Source organism: Myotis daubentonii, chromosome 1 (genome assembly GCF_963259705.1).
Source record: "Myotis daubentonii chromosome 1, mMyoDau2.1, whole genome shotgun sequence".
NCBI classification, from domain to species: domain Eukaryota; kingdom Metazoa; phylum Chordata; class Mammalia; order Chiroptera; family Vespertilionidae; genus Myotis; species Myotis daubentonii.
In genome coordinates this window covers 231,927,485-231,939,875 of record NC_081840.1, presented here as the reverse complement: position 1 = coordinate 231,939,875, position 12,391 = coordinate 231,927,485, and the positions used below count along the sequence as shown (strand labels likewise).

At 65.8% G+C, this 12,391-nt stretch overlaps 1 protein-coding gene across 1 annotated transcript in view; it reads left to right on the top strand.

Moving 5' to 3' along the window:
- Positions 1-585: 585 nt before the first annotated feature.
- Positions 586-12,391, top strand: part of ABLIM2 (actin binding LIM protein family member 2) — a 102,428-nt gene continuing 90,622 nt past the window's right edge. Inside the window, exon 1 of the transcript XR_009450097.1 lies at positions 586-763. The gene's annotated coding sequence lies outside the window, so the exon portion shown is untranslated. The remainder of the gene's footprint in view (positions 764-12,391) is intronic.

The window sequence follows — 12,391 nt, the reverse complement described above, 5'->3', positions numbered from 1 at the left end:
GCGGCCCCTCCCCAGAGCAGCCCCAGCCAGACCAGATGCCAGCAGGTGCAGCGTGCCAGGAGCCTGGGGTGTGCGGCCCTAGACTTGGAGACAGGAGCTCTGCGCCGGAATCATAGCCTGTTCAAGCCTCGCCGGGGAAATGGGCATATCCTGTCGCCGCCTCGGATTCCCCCTCTGCAAACCGGTAGGAGAGGGTGGACCCAGTAGGTATTCAAGGCCCTTTGCAGCTCCACGACTTAAGAGCTGCACCAAGTTCGCTTTCCCCTCGGGTGTCCTCCTCGGCAATCCCGGGCTGCCAACAGCTGGCGCCAGTCAGGCAGACAGCCAGGCAACGGTGACAGCTCCGCAGAGACCCACGAGTGGCTGCAGGAGGCCGCAGCGGCGTCGCCTCCTTGCGCATGCGCCAGGCGCGCGGCCTGCCGGGACTTGTAGTCCATCGGTGCGGCGGCTGGGATGTGAAGGCTGAATGATGGGGGCGCGGCGCCTACACTTCCCAGGGTGCGCCCCGCCCGCGACGCGACGGGGGTGGGGCGGGACGGGGCGGGACAACCCGGGGGCGGGGCCGACGGGGCGGAGCCGACGGGGCGGGGCTGGCGCGCCCCGGGTCTGCGGCGAGGCTGCGGGCAGGCGCCGCTGTGCGCGCAGCCGCTGACCTGCGGGCGGTGGGTCGTCGCGCCGCCAGGCGCCGCACCTGCGGGCTGGAGCGCCGGGCTGCAGCCGCACCAGCAGGGCCGACTCGGAGCTGCCGCCGGGATGAGTGCGGGTGAGTGTGGGCACCGTGGAGCGCGCTTTCCCGAGCGGGGTCGCGGCGCAGCGAGGGCGGGGGAGCTGCACCTGCAGCCCGGGGCACGTCGCCCAGCGGTGCCGCCCAACTTTTGCTCCCGGGTCTTTCGCTCCCGAGGGCCCGGCGCGCAGCCCCCTCCCTGGCCCCGCGCCCCGGGCACGTAGCTCGGCCGCGCGGGCTGGTGACCCCTTCCCAGCGCCCGGGCTGGTGGCTGCGCTGGGCTGTCTGGAAGGCTCCGCTCCTCAGCTTCTCGGTGGGTCCGGCGTCGCCGCAGGTGCAGGAGGCGCCGGGACCCGGGAGGGACGCGGGGCCGCCGCAAATCCAGGCGCAGAGAGCCGTGACGATGACCCGGGGGCTCTGCGGCAGGGGGCGCCGCCCTGGCACGGTTCCCGCCGCGCCTAGGTCCTGGGTGGAGGGCGCCAGGCCTGTCCCCAGTGCCCGCTCTCGCCCAGGGCGGATTCCGGGCACGGAGCCTGCAGGTGTTTGCGACTCGCCCTCGTCGCTGCCAGCAGCCTGTCGCCTCACCCCTGCGCATCCCCACGGCTGCCTGCTGCGCTGCACCCACCGGGTCGCGCGCACGGCCTCTGGGCGGCGCTGGAAAATGCCTCGTCGCCACAGGCCCGCCGCGCCAAGGGCTGGGGGAAACTGAGGCCGGGAGCCGGGGCCTTGGCGGGGGAGTGTGGGTCATGGCCTGGGAGACCCGGGTTTGACTGCCTCCTGGGGCCCGGCCCTGGGCGGAGGTCTTGCCTGCATTCCCTGGCGGGGAGGGGCCGTCACCCTATTTTTCAGGGTGGGACTGTGCGCTTGAGTCACTTGCTCAGTTCCCACAGCGGGGTGGGGACTCGAACCCGTGCTTCCTGCCTCTCCACAGCCTGCAGTGTGGCCCTTGGCCCTGCTGCAGACACCCGTGGGGACAGCTGCTTCCCCGGAGTGGGGGTGGGGGTCGGCCTGGGGGGACTGTGTCTCCAGGGAGCCCTCCCTCCAGCAGCGGTGCCCTCCCCCTCCCAGACCCCAGGAGGCACTGCAGGCTGTGGGCGCTGGGAGAGTGGGGAGAGCAGGCGGCAGGTGGGGGAGGCTGCGTGTCTGGAAGAGGACTTCGGGAATGGCCAACGTGTTATCGGGGGCGGCTCGGGAGCAGGGCAACCCCAGACTTGGCCCGACCTCCAGGCACATTCAACGGGAGGCGGGGTAATGGCAGGGTGCGCACAGGGTAATTTGGGGCTTGCTGTGACCATAATTGATACCTCCCACCCTCCTGTAATCAGAGGGAGCCCTGGAGGAAGCCCCCCCCACCCCCCACCCCCCACCCCCGTTGGCGGTAGTCCTGGAAGAGGGTATGTGGGCATCGGGGCCACGGGGGTCGAGGATGGAAAAAGCAAGGGGCGGGGTTTGAACCGTCGTGCCCGCCTGGTGGTCTGGGCACCCTCCTGGGCGTGGCTTCCTGGCGTATAAAAGCAGCATCGCCGGTTACCTGCACACAGTAGGTTCTTATTAGCTTGTGACGGACATTGCTGGGTGGCGGAGTTCACCTCGGTCTTCCTGAGCTGGTCCAGCGCTCTGGACCGGGCAGTGAGCATGCGCGGCCGTCCACCTGTCCCTCGAGCCCCAGCCCGTCCCCGCCCATCTGCACAGCTGCGGTTCCCACCGCACTCACGGGAGCCGCACAGCCCCGGTGCCCGCACTGGGCTCAGATGTCTGGCCACTGTGCACCCCTGGCAGGTCAGGGCTTCCGTCATCAGCAAGAGCAGGTCCCCCGACCGCCCTCCCCACGGGAGGCCGGCATCACCCGGAGCCGGCGCCAGCAGGTGCGTGGAGGCGTCACGAGGTCCAGGCTCCAGCTGCCCTGAGGGCCGATGGTCTACACCTGAGGCAGCCTGGATGCCTCCCCTTGCCTTTGAGCCACTGGGGCTGCGGGAGCGTCTCTCCTGGTTGGATAACGAGGACGCCCTAGGTGGCTGCGGTGGCGTGGAGGCCCACGCAGTCGCCCACTTGTTTTGTTGCCATGCCGACCTCCAGGGGCTGGGGAGATGGCAGGAGATGGCATTGGGCACCCTTGGATCCCAGTCCAGCGCACTAGCTGTGGGCTCCCCTTGCCTCAGTTTCCCCATTGGATAGAGGGAATGCCCTTAGCTCTGCCTGCAGGGCCAGCCCACGGGTGGGGAGGGGGCAGTAGATGATGAGATGGCAAGTGTGACGGTGGCTTCATAGCATCGCAACCCATGGGGTCACAGCGGGTCAAAGTGGGGCTCAGGGAAGGACCCGAGCTGGGAGGGGCCCCCGTGTCAGCTCTGCCACCCGTGGGCTCCTTGAGCGAGACCCAGGCTCCCTCTGAGCCCGTGACCTCCCGGGGCGGCTGCGGCTCCGGGAGGCAGGATCCCGGGGTCAGAGGTTCGTGGGAGGGCGATGCTGTGCTGCCGGGGCTGAGCAGTGGAAGTGTAGTCTCCCCCCCGTCCGGAGGCTGGAGGTCCAGGACCAAGGGGTCAGGAGGGTTGTTGGCTCCTCCGAGGCCTGTCCTTGGCGTGTAGATGGCCGTCTCCTCCCTGTGTCCCCACAGCGTCCTCCTCTGCCTGCGTCTGTGTCCTACTCGCCTCTTCCTATAAGGGCAGCAGGCCTGTTGGATCGGGGCCCATCGCTGTGACCTCATTTGCCTTAATTACCTCCGTGAAGGTCTTCTCTCCAAATGCAGTCGCATCCCAGGTCCTGGGGGGTAAGACTTTAACATCTGGATGGGGGGGCGGGGGGTCAGAGACACGATTCAGCCCAGGACAGGGTGCAGGACCAGGTGGAGAGCCTGGTAGCTGGCTGGCTGCTGTGTTAGCACTGCAGAGCCGGAAGGGACATGGAAGATGCTGGGAGGAAACCGAGGCCTGAGAAGTAAAACCACGGTCCAGGGCCAAGGGGAGTGTGTGGCAGAGCCAGACCGAGCCCTGTCCCCACTCTGGCTGGCGCAGGTCCCCGCGTCTGGAGCAGACAGGCAAGTCCTTCCCTAACCCCAGTGCGGGCAGGGACGCGGCCACCCGCGTGTCCCTGTGAGCATCACTGATGACAGCCCAAGTCGGAGCCGCCTCAAGGTGGAGGCAGCGAGGGGGTCGTAGGCCTGTGATCATTCCTTCCGTCAACGAATGTTCACTAGATGCCCGCGGCGGGGAGTTGAAAGCTGGGAGAAAATGCTTCAGGAAAGTTACATTGAGAAAACAGGGAGGACAAGCATTGCCTGTCACCCATGACCTGCGCTCTTCAAAAACGGGGCGGAGCAGAGACTAGGGGATGAGGCCCCCGGTGAGGGGGAGAGCGAGCCCCCCCCCCCCCCCCCCGTCGGCATCTTTCCCGGTTCTGTGACTTTCCCAGAATTTCCTCATTGTCCCGCTTTCCTTTCGCCAGGAGAATCAGGTGAGAGCGAGAAACCACCGCTTCCCGGTCTCAGGCGCATGCGCTCTGCTGCCGAATCCAGGGCTCGGGGAGAGGACCCCTGGCTGGGCGGGGCGGGCGCCCAGGCAGCACCATCCTGGAGCCCCTCACGGTGGTGGCGCTGGTGCCGGTCCCTGTGACCATCTGAAGTCGGTGCCGCAGAAGACAGGGCATCTGGACCCAGAGAGTCATCAGACGTCGCCTCTGAAAAGGCCGGCGGTGGCCCAGGAGCCCCGGCCGCTCAGCCCAGCCCGGGCACCCCGAGCTCAGAACGGGGCACTTCCTAACCCGTAACCGGCCACCAGGACCCTTTGACTCTGGTTTCTGTCGATGAGGCAGTCTGGGGGCAGATGGCGCATTTTCTCCCATCAAGTCCCGAGTTTGGTGACGGTGGGGAAAGTCCGGTCTTACTGTCCCAGGACAGTGGGTGTGACCCTCACTGCAGGAAGTCACCTGTCGGACCCCTGACCCTCCAGAGCGGGGGTGGGGAACCCTTTTCCTGCCCAGAGCCATTTGGGTATTTATAACATTCTCGGGCCACACAAAATTAGCCACTAAACATTAGCCTGCGGTATTTGGTCAAACATCTAATGAACTCGCCCCCAATCCCTTGGCGGGGCCAGGCCACATGATTTCACCAGCCTGATAGTCCCTGGGGCCAGACGGCCCCCACCCCCGCTCCAGAGCATCACCTGGGTCTCGGGAGAGCTGTGAGCTGGCCAGGGGACATCGCAGTGACAGGAGGGGGAAGGGCCCAGCCCGTCTGGTGCTCAGGGCCAGGCCAGCCGCCGGGGCTCTGGGCTGCTGGCTGGAAGCCGGACCCCGGACACCCCCACCTGCCCCCCACACAGACCCAGGCTCCCTTGCCCCGCTCACTGCCCCGGCCTCGGCAGGACGTGGGAGGGCCTCCCCTGAGTTGGAGTGTCTGGACTCCGATCCCAGCTCTGCCACCTGCCAGCTCGTGGATTGTTGGGCTTCTCTGAGCTTCCGGTGCCGCCTCCCCGGGGTGTCCGTAGGGTCCGTAGGGGCCGAAGGCTGAGCCTGCTGGGCGGGGGGCGGGGCGGTAAAGGCAGGTGCAGGCAGGAACCTGGGCGCTTTCTCATGAGGATGACGTGGTCTTGTGAGCGGCCCAGGGGACCGGAACGTGAGCCCGCCGCAGGGCTGCCCCGAGCCGCGTCCGAGGGCAGCGCAACCTGATGCACGACTGTTTACCGGGATGTTTCCATTGCCGGGAGGTCGGTCTCTAGGGCGTCGCAGCAGCTGCTTCGGTGTCACGGCAGCCGTGCCTCAGGGCGCTCCCCGGGGCCCCCGCCCGGCCAGGCGCTCCTGAGTGAGGTCCGACGGCACTTCTCGGGCCGCTGGGGTGTCCCCAATGCAAATGGGACGTGAGTGCCCAGGAGGCCTGTGGGTGGCCTGGAGTCACATAACCCCACCTGTAAAGGGCAGCGTTGGATTTGAACCCCAGTTTGCCCAGTCACATGTCTCCCCAGCGGGGCGGGCACTGTCCCCCCCTCTCAGCCGCTGCCAGGGTGGCTTCCTGGCTCCTCACCATATGTGGCTGCGAGTGTGGGATGGATAAGGCTGATCCATTTGGGCGTCATGACGATACTTCTTAGTGAGGGGGTGGTGCGCACCTCATCTTCTAAAATATATTTTTATTGATTTCAGAGAGGAAGGGAGAGGGAGAGAGAGATAGAAACATCACTGATGAGAGAGAATCATGGACTGTCTGCCTCCTGCACGCCCCACACTGGGGATTGAGCCCACAACCCGGGCCTGTGCCCCGACCGTGACCTCCTGGTTCATAGGTCGAGGCTCAACCACTGCGCCACACCAGCTGGGCACACACCTCATCTTCTGACCCCGCCTCCCAGGTGTCACCTGCCTGCGCATCCCCGGGAGGCAGAGCCGCGGCCTCTGGGGTTCGGGGCTGGGTCGGCCCGTCCAGGGTTCACTCCAAGGCAGTTCACAGCTCCAGACAGGGTCTCACCATGTCAGGCCCCTGCGCCCATGACCTCTGACCCTGCTCAGCCCCACACTCCCAGGCTTCTGTGTGACCTGAGTGTCTGTCTTCCCTATTTGTGCCTCAGTGTACCCGTATGTGAAAATGGGGCCACTGCCATCCTCAGATGTGGGACCCCTGTCTGCCGGCATTGCCGTCCCCTCCACGGTCCCCAGAGAGATCTGGCGGGTGTGAGGCTGGTTCAGGGAGACGTGCGCGTGGGTGTGAGGCCTCGGCCTCCTCCGCCAGGCAGGTCTCCGGGACACTTTCGCTTTGCCCTCGATGCCGAGGCTGCTGGTGTTGGGGGCTCTGGACAGCCTGGCAGGGCAGGGGCATCGGGTCCGGAGCTGGCAGAGTTGGGGGTGGAAGGTGTGCTTGGAGTTCTGTGACACCGCTTTTCCTTTGGTTCACCGACAGCAAGCCCCACCGGGCGCCTCGTGCCCTCAGCGGGCTTCCGGGCGTGGGGGCGGCCGGGGGCACACCAAAAGGCTCTATGACAAACGGTCCTCGGGGCTCTGTGCACGCTTCCCTCGCTGAGGATTTGCAAGCGCGAGGGGGCGGGCTCGGCGACTGGGAGAGCGCGGTGGTTTGGGGACAAGCACACCTGTTGGTTCCATTGTCACCTGCTGGTTCTGCTCCTGCTTCAGTGCTCTCTGCCCGCTACGAGGTGCGAGTTACAGCCCCTGTTTTCCTGATGGCTCCGGGCTGTGGGTGTCAAGGGCCCGGGGCCCAGAGGGCGCAGGAGGCAGGTGGGGCAGCCTGTACCCCAGCACATACAGCCTCCAGGCTCACACACGGCTCACACAGCCTCCAGGCTCACACACGGCTCAGCCTCCAGGCTCACACACGGCCCTGCAGGGCTTACATGGGGCCTCCAGGCACATGCATGCTCTCACACACACAGACACACACACACACACACACACAGAGACACACACACACACACAGACACGGCCTCACACAGCCTCCCACAGCCTCCCACAGCCTCCCACAGCCTCCAGGCTTACACTTGGCCCCCAGGGCTCCAGGCACAGCCTCCAGGCTTGCACGTGGCCAGGGCTCAGGGCAGACCTGAAATTGCCCCCTGGGGCCACTGTGGCATCAGCTGACACAGGGCTGCGCCGGCCTTCCTCCAGCCGCTCAGTCCCATGCACAGCTCCTGGCCAGCCCCCGGAGAGCGGACAGCTGCAGTGACTAGTGTCGGGATGGTAGGTCCTTCTGTGCTTGGGCGTCCAATCCCACTCGAGCTTCACTGCGGCCGCCTGGTCCTCACTGTGGCCGCCTGGTCCTCCCCGCGCACAGCAGCCGCCTCCTCCTGCGAGTGGGGCGAGTGGGGCGAGTGGGGCACTGTTCTTCCCCAGGCTCTGGCTTTTCCATCAGAGGACCGGGGTTTGGAGAGATGATCCGGCAACTCGACTCCAGCCCCCAGAGCGAGAAACCGGTGCCCGGTGTCACTGCAGCGCTGGCCGCCCCGCTGGTGTGGCGCCGGGCAGAGCTGGGCCCCGCTTGCCCCGCCGGTGGTCCTCACTCAGGCTGCCCTGTGGCGGGCGTCGTGCACGTCGTGCGGTGCAGGGGGTGATGGCTCAGCCGCCTCTTTCGATTGCTGACATTCCAGGTCAAGGACTCACAGCCGGCCCTCTCTGACCCTCTGTTCGTCCTGGGAATTCAGTGTCCCCGGGGTCTCACAGGAAAACGGCAGCCCCGTGGCCCCGGTGGCACTGCAGTGGGCATGGGGTTCCGAGAGGGGAGCCTGGCAAGGACCCCCCTCATGGCCCCACTTCCTTGGCAGCGAGTTTCAAACGAATGAAGAGGACCCGCCTCTGCCCGCAGCTGCTTCGCTTTAGGTTCCGAGTGACCAGGGCCGTGGGCACAGGTGGTCTCCCTGGAGGTGACCCAGGGGGCGTGGCAGGGGCGGCCACTGCCTTTGGGACTCCGGGTGCTGTAACGGAGCCCCAGTTCCCTGCCTGAGGCAGCGGTCCCTGCACAGCGGCATCGGCCACACCTCACCCCAAGTCATGGGCTCTAACTCAGGGTGCCCCCGAACCCCAAATGTCTGTGCAGCTCTGAATCAGCCCCATGTGCAGGGTCTGGAGCCATGTCCATGCTACTCTGGGGGCACAGTCCCCCCTGCCCCCTGGGTGTGGGGAGTGGGCCAGCACCGTGTTGCCCCAGGTGTGGGAGCCAGGCCAGCATGGTCTGGTTTTCCCCAGTTCTGAGGGAGCCCCATGCTCCCTGCTCAAGCCCAGAGGCTCATGGGCCTGCAGGGCCTCGGACAGGCCCCCTGTGGTTCTGATCTGAAACTGAGCCCGGCCTGCCCAGTGCTGGGGAGCCGTTGTGGGTGCAGAGTTACAGCCGCCTCTACGCGTCCCGCGGAGCTTAGACATCAGGAAATGCGATATGTGTGCACGGGGCCCAGTGTCCAGCCGGGGCCTGCCGCCTCCCGGGGTACAGTGTGGGGTGCAGTGCTGGTGGGTGCTGAGGGTCCAAGTGAGGATGGTGCTGCCAGCGCTCCCCAATCTCCTGGGGAGGACCCTGGGACTCTGTGCCTGGACTGCTCTCCTGCCAGCCCTCTCAGCCACCCTCCAGTTCCCTCTCCGGCCAAGCTGGGGGTGGGGAGCGGAGGGGGGAAGGGGGGAAGGGGGTCCACAAGTTCTGGGGCTGCCACACGCTGCCTCTTCCCCTCCCCCTCTGCCCCCTCCCGCACCCCTTCCCTCCCAGCCATGTCTGTGACAGCAGCAGGGCCACCTGTGACAGAACTAAGAGGAGTGAGCATATCTGAGCCCTTGGAGGGGGGGGGAAGGGGGGCCGGCAGTGGGGCCCTGGAGGAGGCATGTTGCAGCCCAGCACAGGAAGATGTTCTAACCAGTGATGCCCTTGGAGGGGGAGCAGGGGGAGAAGGGAGTCGCCCCGTCCCTGGAGGTGCTGCACCACGGAGGGTGGTTGAAGCCAGAGCTCAGGGAGCCTCTGACGCGCCTCTCCCGCTCCGTGGCTGCCGGCATCCCTTGGCTCCTGGCCGCGTCCCTCCCACCTTCAAGGCAGCAGCTCCAAACCTCGGTGCTGTCTGCACAGCGCCTGCCCCTCAGTGCGTGTCCAGTCCCTGCCTCCCTCCCGTGAAGACGCTCAGGGTGGCATTTAGGGCCACCCGGATAACCCGCAAGCACCCGCCTCAAGCTCCTTCATTTAACTCATCTGCAAAGACCACCGCCCCCTTTAAAAAACCGTCTGAGGTCCCAGTCGCAGGGACCAGGGCGTGGGTCATCTTTGAGGGCCTCTCCAGGGACCGCAGGCAGCCTCTCCAGCATCCTCTTCCTGGAACCACAGCTCTCCCCTGGGGCCTCTCAAACGGCTGAGGGTCTGAGAGAACGACTCATCGTGCCATAAAGACGTTACTCTCCGCTCAATGCAAATATCCCCAAACCCGCAAGCTGGACGCGGTCGCCGGCTGCTGATGGGGTAGCGTGTGTGTGCGCTCGGGGGAGCACCAGGCAGGGGTGCGGAGCCCTCAGTAGAATCCTGCCCTCTGGGGGAATCCGCCTCCGGAAACGTCTGGGGAAGGCTCGGCGCACAGGCTCGGGGTGGGGGCTGCCACTCCGCCCGCCAGCGTCCGCCACAGTGAGTCACGGCGCCCAGGGCAGAGGTCCTCCAACTCCCGGGGCCTGTGACCCCCCCACGCAGACGGACTGAGGACCCCACAGAGCTTTTGTCTGACTGACTCTACTGATACTCATGGCATTCCAAGTGGGAAAAGTCTCGTGTGTGCTAACCGTGAGGCAGTGACAGCCTCTGTGTGGCCCTGTGCGTGTTCAGTGACCGGACCTGCACAGCCGTGCGGCTCTGCAGATCTCATTACCCTCTGGCTTAATCGACGGCAGCTGGAACCTCGCGTCCGGTCCGTGGCCTCTGGACAGCTCCGCCGGACACAGGGGAGGGAGTGGGAGTGAACAAGGGACGCCTTCATCTTATTACAATGGTTTTGGCCTGGCTGACCCCTGATTCGGTCTCGGGGATCCCAGGGGTCCCCGGACCACACTTGGGGAGCTGCGGATGGAGGAGGGGATATTACGCGGTCATCAGCATTAGTGAAATGTGTCGATGCCGGTGACAAATGAAGATACGGGATCTAGAATCTTAGACACAGTTTCTTCTCTACAAACCACGCAGAGAAGACACTAGAAGAAAACGCGTCGCGATGCAGGAGTGACCCTCCCGCCTGCTGGTTTATTCTTTCCCGCTGACTCATTTGCACGTGGGAAGAAGGGACGGGCGCTTTTCCAAGGCTCCATCCGAGAGCAGCGGTCTCCCCGGCCCCGGCGGCCCGTGCTGGGGTCACCGCGTCCCCGGTTCTGGGAGGTGGACTCCGCTGGAGGAGGGCCGGGGGCGGCCTTGCCATGCGACCGGCACAGGCGTTAACGTGCCCTGTGCGTGCCCTCTTGTGAGAATGCAGGTTCCAGGGCGGCCGGCGGGGAACTGGGAGCTGGTCTGAGATGGCGCGCGTGCCCTCCGCGGGAATGCCTGTGCCCGCCGGGCTCCGGCAGAGCTAAGTATAGCCTGGGCTGGGCTGGCCGCGGAACCCCAGCCCCACGCGGCACTGACCGGCCCCGGGAGCGACTGATCGGGCTCATCAAGGCGGTGTCTGCCGTGTGTGGAGCACCTGGTGACGCCGGGCACGTGGTGACGCTGAGCCGGCTCGGGCTCCGGGGCCACCAATCCTGTGGCGTGGGGACCGCTGCTTCCAGGGTGCAGACCAGGGTGCTCGGACCAAGACAGGGGGCGGCGTGCCTTGCCCGAGGTCTCTTGGCTCGAGGGGGGCAGGTGGGGTTCCGCCGCGTGCCCTGCTCTGGGAGCACCCCTTGCCACCTCCCCCGAGAGCACGTCTCCCCGCGGTTCTTCCGAATCGAGGAGCCTCGTTCCCCTTTTCCCAATGAAGGTGCCCCGGGGGTTCTGGCAGCTGCAGCAGGCATGACGGCTCTGGGCAGTGTCACTCGTGCAGCCTCTCAGCATGCGGGGTGCTCCCCGTGACTGCCCGGTACAGCTGGGGACACGGGGCAGGTGATGCTGAGGACCCAGCTGGGGGCGGTGGAGCACGTGAGCTCAGGCAGCGTCGTTTCCTGGTGCTGAGCTTCTCCCTCCCTCCCTCCTCCCTTCCTCCCTCCCTCCCTCCCTCCGTAAACCGCATCTGATGTGGGTCAGCTCGGGCCCAGCTGTCTGCCACCTGACCCGGTTCTGCGCACCGAGTCCCCCCCACACCTCAGCCTGCAGGAGCCTGCCCTGCTCCCCGGCGGCCTGGGCGGCTGGGACCATGTCACCACCTGGGAGCTGTGGCGGGGGCAGCACTCTCAAGGGACTTGTCAGGAAACCTCCCTTTTCTTACGGCCCCGCAGCTGCCAGGTGGGCAACTTGCATGGAACATCATGTTGGAAACCGGGGGCTTGAGGGCCTTTTTGCGCCCCCCCCCCAGGGGTGCAGCTCGGAACTTGGGTGCTTTTTCTCTGACCGGGGTACCCCCGTGGCCCAATAGGAGAGCTCAGCAAGGCTTTGCTCTGGATTTGGGGGGACAGCCGTGGCCTCAGCCTGCCTCCTAGCCTCCACCCTGCAGGAAGGGCGCTTCTCCCTAGACCTCCCCCTCCTAGCTCCTCCCCCTCAGAGGAAGTGCCTCTCCCCACGGTGTCTGATACCAGAAAGGACACCCCTTCACAGAAGACCCTCCCCGGCCCCAAAGGCAGGCCCCATCCTGGTCTCATGGACAGTCACGTCCTCTAACATATAAGCAGCCAGCCCAGCACCCATGGCAGGGGCCGGGGGCAGATGTGGTGGTTTCATGTGAGTGTGCCCACCCGTGGCCAGGTGCTGGGGGTGACCCACATGCAGTTCTTCCCTCCAGCAGCTCCCAGACTAACGGGAAAGGCAGACAGTATGTGATGAAAACACACCATGAGAAAGCACTTCTCAGGAGGCCGTGGGGATAGAGGAGGTGGTTAGTGAACCTGCCAAGAGAGAGAAATCCTGGCAGGCTTCCTGAAGGAGGTGACATCAACCATGTAGGTGTTAGCCAGACAAAGCAGTGGGAGAAGGCCATCCAGTAGCAGGTGCAGGGCCCCAGAAATAAGAGTGGAGGGAGGGTTTGGGAAGCATCATCTGTGCCCCTGCCCCAGGCGTGGCCCTACGTGAGGTGCCAAGCACAGCAGGGCCCCACAGCC